Genomic DNA, 5,698 nt, shown 5'->3' on the forward strand with positions numbered 1-5,698 from the left:
CCCTGCTTGTCACAAGTACATACCTGTGCCAACCAGAGACCCCCAATTCTAACATTGGTCGCAGCGGAAGGGATTTTCGAATTTGCATTTGTGATTTTTATACAGTAAATTATTGATCACCACATAGTGAAAGCAGACCTATAACGCAGCCACAGATTTATTGATTTTTATTTTTGCTGGAAATCTCCATGTGCTTTTGAAAAGTCATGCCTGTGTCAGAAAGAATGGAAAAGGCAGCATTCAATTCAGGTATTGACTGTGATTGGGAGAAACTAGAAAACTACACCAACAAACAGCTCAGAAGCTTCTACAATCATTTTAAAATTTCCATGACCGGACTCTCCAGTAGGGAGCTGTTCCAAAAGGCGCTGAGGGCCTGGGTCGAGGCAAGGAATGCCCCTGGAAATGAGAGTGAATTTGAGGATGCAGAGCAGCAGCTGGAGGGACCACTGGGTCCAGAAGGGAGGGGTGCAACCTCCCCATTGGGTAGCAGTGTTTCTGCCACATGTCTGTCACCAGAGGAGTTGGCAGACAGGAAGGAGACCAGGATACATGAAATGGAGATGGCAAAAATAAATGGGCAAATGGAGCTAGAAGCTAGGAAGTTGGCCCTGGAAGAAAAGACTTAAGAATGAGGAAACTTGATTTGGAGCTCGAGGAGCTTGAAGCCAGGAAGGCTTCAGCCCAGCAACAAGAAAAATGTATAGCTCAGAGATTGAGCATTGCTGAGTTGGAGGTAGAGTCCAGCTCAGATGGTGGCAGCAACATTCAGGTATCTAGTGCTGATAAAGTAGTACACACACTCAGAGATGTGGCACCTGACTTGGAGAGGGTTAACATACACCAGGAGGTTCAAGGGCATGAGGTAGCTCCAGTAGTGCGCAGCGTCCCTGAAGGGAACAGGGTGACTGGCGCAGGGGTTCACTGTCCTAGTGGTGGGAGGGATTCCCCCATAGTTGAAGTCCTGGAATGTGAGTATGGACACCACCCAGAAGAGTGTGGGTTATGGGACAGAGACAGACAGATACTGTCTTGCCAATCTCAGGAGAGTGGTGTGGAGTATGAGAGTGAGGCACTGGATGGTGAGGTGAAGGACAGTTTGGTTGACCCTTGTAGGGGGCTGTGTGATCCAATTCTGGGAGAGCATATTTTAAGTCCCTGTTTTCCAGAGCTATGCCAACACCTGTTTGAGAGTGAGTTCTCTGACCCCAGGGAGCTCACATTGGAGGCTGGCCCTTTGGTGGATTCCAGAGGGCCTGAAGCAGCATCGGGGAGTGATTCTAACAAGAGTGGCTCAGGTAACTTCCAGTCCTGTGTGATGGAAGAGGTTCAGTGTAACCCAGCTAGGTCTCAGTGTAGTGGGAGGGGTAGAGGGGCTCGCGTCCTGCCTCAGAGGAGGAGGAGTGAGAGTGGGTTCTGTCCCAAGGTACCCGAAACCCAGTCTCAGGGCCTGGATGGTTTCTTAAGGGAACATCAGGTCGGGGGCCTAGGCTGTACTTGTAGGCCATTTGAGGAGGATCTCCCAGTGGCTAGAGAATATGGAGACTCTGTAAGCAGAGCTCCAGTAGTTCTGGTATCTGGCAGTACCGCCCCAGTGGGGAGGGTGCAGTAGGCCAGATGGAGGGGTGAGAGGGGGAAGGAGTCCCCAGTGGAAGAACCAGTGGGTCAGAGGCCAGCCAGAAGGGCTGCATCCCAAGGAAATGACCATGGTGACACCACTTCTGTCCTGGGGATCCTCGCTCACTGTCAGATGGACCGGGGATGGGAGATCTGCGCCAGGCAGACTGTCACACAACACAGGAGTTATGTGTTATCCTCAGGGGGGGCATGCATGCTCCCAAGGAAGTCCTAGTGCGCCAGGCAAGTGTTCAACTGCAGGGTTGGGTCCCTGAGTTGGGAAGCCAGGTACAGGGATTGCCTGACCAGGAGGGAGGGACATCTGTAATCAGTGTCCCTACCAGTCTGTCTTTTTGGTATACCGCTCCAGTTGGAGGTGTGCAGTGCTCTGAAAGAGGGTGTGGAGGGAGGGAGTCCTCGCCTCTGACCCTGGTGCAGCTTGAGGGTTTAGACCCTAGGTTAAAGGGCCAGGTACAGGGTGTCCCCCCTGACCTGGTACCTCAGTTGCAGGATAGCACCCCTGAACTGGTGAGCAAATTGTGCAGGTGTGGCGGTTCAGAAGGAGGGACTCGGACAACAGAGCTAGGTAGGTGTGGTTTTATTTTTATAAAGGTTTTTTTCTTTCTTTGAGTCTGTCTTTCACGGGCCAAAGTAGCAGGGTCCAAGGTATCCGCTAGGGCTCGGAATCTGCGAGGGCTGGTCCGCCTTCTTTCTTCCTCGGTGTTTTCCAGACTTCTATCTCGGGCCGGGTCCCAGCGCCACATGCGGGAGACAAAGAAAGGCTTTTAGAGCTCTGCTTTGCGAGTGACTATACCCCTTGGGATCCCTCAGGAAGTGCGGACACCGGTGTCCCCTTTGGTGCTCTAACACTAAACTGTGCACGGTTGGTGAAGGAAAGAAGGTGAGGGGCGCAGGACAGGGGGGGGTTTAGGAGCGAGGGGGTAGGAAAAAGGTGGACGCTTTCTACAGTATTCACACAGCGTTGCCACGCCGGCCCAGCCAACCCGATACCCGGTCACGCACCTGTGTGAGCCACACTCCTCCGTGGGTGTGGATGGGTGGTGCTTGGGAACGTTGGCCTCCAGGCACAGCTACTCCCGGTCTCTGCTCCTCGCTCGGTTCTTCTCTCTCCTCAGCGGCCTCCCTACGAACTCCTCGCTCCCTCCAGGTGTCAAGACACGTCTTCCTGTTTTCTTCCGGCCTTTTGTTTCCACCTACTGACGAGACGTCATTCGGGGCCGTGTAGTCCTCCTCCAATCGGCTCGCTTGGCAGGATAGCGCGTCATACGTGAGAGCGCAGTCGACGTCTGCCTCGGCGTTCTTAAAGGCGCAGTCCTCCGTGGGCGTTTGTGACTGACTCCACCACGCTTCGGACTCCGTTTCCCAGGTGTCCTGAAGCGACTAAATAGAAGGGTTACTATCGGCAAAGGTCCACCAGTCTTTCTTACCCTCGGTCCCCGCCACCCCGCTACACTCCTCCCCCCTTAGATTCTCCCGTTCGGGGAGAGGCCTGAGTCTAGAAAGAAAATCAGCATTGCCATGGTCTCTGCCTTTTCTATGTTGTATGGTGAATGAGTAGGGCTGCAAGAAAAGGAACCACCTCAGGACCCTCTGGTTGTGGGACTTCTGCTTGTACATCCACTGAAGTGGGGCATGATCGGTATAAAGTGTGAAATGTTTCCCCTCGAGGTAGTATTTAAGTTTCTCAACAGCCTAGCGAATCGCTAAACATTCCCGTTCAATGGTGGGGTATTTCATTTCTCTGGGATGGAGTTTCCTGCTGACATAGAGCAGTGGGTGCTCAAGTCCATCTTTCCCTATTTGAGATAGGACCGCCCCAATCCCCTTATCGGAGGCATCTGTAGCCACAAAAAACGGTTTGTCAAAATCTGGGGCTATTAGGATGGGGCTGGTGGTAAGGGCTGTTTTTAGTTTTTGGAGCACGACTTTGGCTTCCTCAGGGGGAGACTGTGCTTTGAGTTCACCCCCTTCTGAAGGAGATTGGTCAAGGGGGTTGCTACTTCAGCGAAATTAGCAAGGAACCTACGATTATAACCGATCAGGCCCAGAAATGCCCGGAGTTCTTTCTTGGTGGCGGGAAATGGTGTCTCTCGTATGGCTCTCACTTTCTCCTCTTGTGGTGCTATAGCCGCCTCGCCCAACATATACCCTAGGTATTTGACCTTCGTGTAGGCTGCTCTGGACTTTTTGGAGTTTATGTGCAGGCCGGCCTCTCTCAGGGCTAGTAGAATGGTTTTCAGATGCTTCAAATGGTTCTGCCAGGTGTCGGTGAAAATCACTATGTCATCCAGATACACCGAACAGAACCCTCGAAAAGGGAGAAGGACTTTGTGCATTAACCTCTGGAATGTAGCAGGGGCCCCGTGCAAACCAAACGGTAACACGTTGAACTCAAAGAGCCCTTCGTCAGTAGAAAAAGCAGTTTTGTGTCTGTCCTCCTCTCGTAAAGGCACCTGCCAATAGCCCTTGGTCAGGTCTAACGTTGTTATGAATCGTGATTCCCCGATGCGCTCAATCAACTCATCTACCCTTGGTATGGGGTAGGCATTGAAGGTGGAAATCGCGTTGAGAGCTCTAAAGTCCATACAGAACCTTGTGGATCCATCTGGATTAGGCACCATTACGATCGGGGAGGACCAGCTGCTCCGTGACGGCCTGATCACCCCCAGATTCAACATGTCCTGTACCTCTTTCCTTACTGACTCCCTTCGTGCTGCGGGTATCCGGTAAGGCCTTAGCTTTACCATCTCCCTGGCTCTGTGTCTATTCTATGTTCTATCAAGGACGTGCACCCTGGTTGATCCGAGAACATATCAGCGAAAAGTTGTAAAGTGTCCTTCAACTCCTGTTTCATGCTAGCAGTGATCTCCTCATTGATAGGTAGGTTCTCTAGGGTTGTGGTCTTCGCATGTATGGGCAGACTAAACTGGGCGTTTCGATGTTTGGAACCTATCCACTTCTTTAGCATGTTTATGTGGAAACATTGTTTTCTGGCACGGGATATCTGAAGTCTATATGTTGTGGAACCCAGTACCTCGGTCACCTGATAGGGACCCTTCCATTCTCGCTGGAACTTGTGAGCGGTAGTTGGTAGTAATACCAATGCCCAGTCACCTACATCTAGGGTTCTCCATTTCTTTCCTCGTTCGTAGCCTTTTTTCTGTCGTATCTGGTTTCGTACAAGGTTGGAATAGGCAAGGTCTCTTAACTTGCCTAACATGCTACGCAGTGCCTGTGTATATTCCAGAAGCGACCTTGTTTCTCCCTCTTCTTCTCTTTCCCATGCATCTCGAGTGATTTCAAGCAGAGATCTGGGTTGTCTACCATATAGCAGCTCGAATGCAGAGTATCCGGTGCAACTCTGCACTTGGGCTCGCAAGACGTACAAAGCTAAGGGAAGTAAACGGTCCCAATCTTGGTTTTCGAGGGACAACATTTTCCTCAATGTGGTTTTGAGGGAACGGTTGTAACGTTCCACCAAACCGTCGGTCTGCGGGTGGTACGCAGAGGTCCTAATCTGCTGGATGTTCAATGACTTGGTGACCTCTTTCATCAATTTGGACACAAAGGGAGTCCCTTGGTCGGTTATGACCTCTTTAGGGAATCCTACTCTGGAGAACAATTCCAGGAACTTCTCAGCTACATTCTTGGTGGTGGGTGATTTTAATGCGAAGGCTTCGGGGAAGCGCGTCGCATAATCCACTATGACCAGTGCATAGGTATTTCCTTTGGAAGAACGTGGGAGGGGGCCTATGAGGTCCATGCCGACCCTTTCAAATGGTTGGCCTATTATCGGCATTGGCTGTAGGGGAACCGCTGGGGGTCTCTGTATGTCTTTCCTCTGACACACCTCACAGGACCTACAAAAAGAGGCTGCTTCCTTATACAGACCAGGCCAGAAAAACCACTTCAATATATGTTGTAACGTTTTTTCTGCCCCGGTATGGCCAGCCGTTAAGTGTGTGTGGGCATAGTAGAGGACCTGTTCTCGGAACTCTTTTGGCACCACCAGTTGTTTAGGGTCCCCTTCCTTACCCTCCCTGTACAGTAGATCCTTCTC

This window comes from Lissotriton helveticus, chromosome 11 (assembly GCF_964261635.1).
Source record: "Lissotriton helveticus chromosome 11, aLisHel1.1, whole genome shotgun sequence".
Classification (NCBI taxonomy): Eukaryota; Metazoa; Chordata; class Amphibia; order Caudata; family Salamandridae; genus Lissotriton; species Lissotriton helveticus.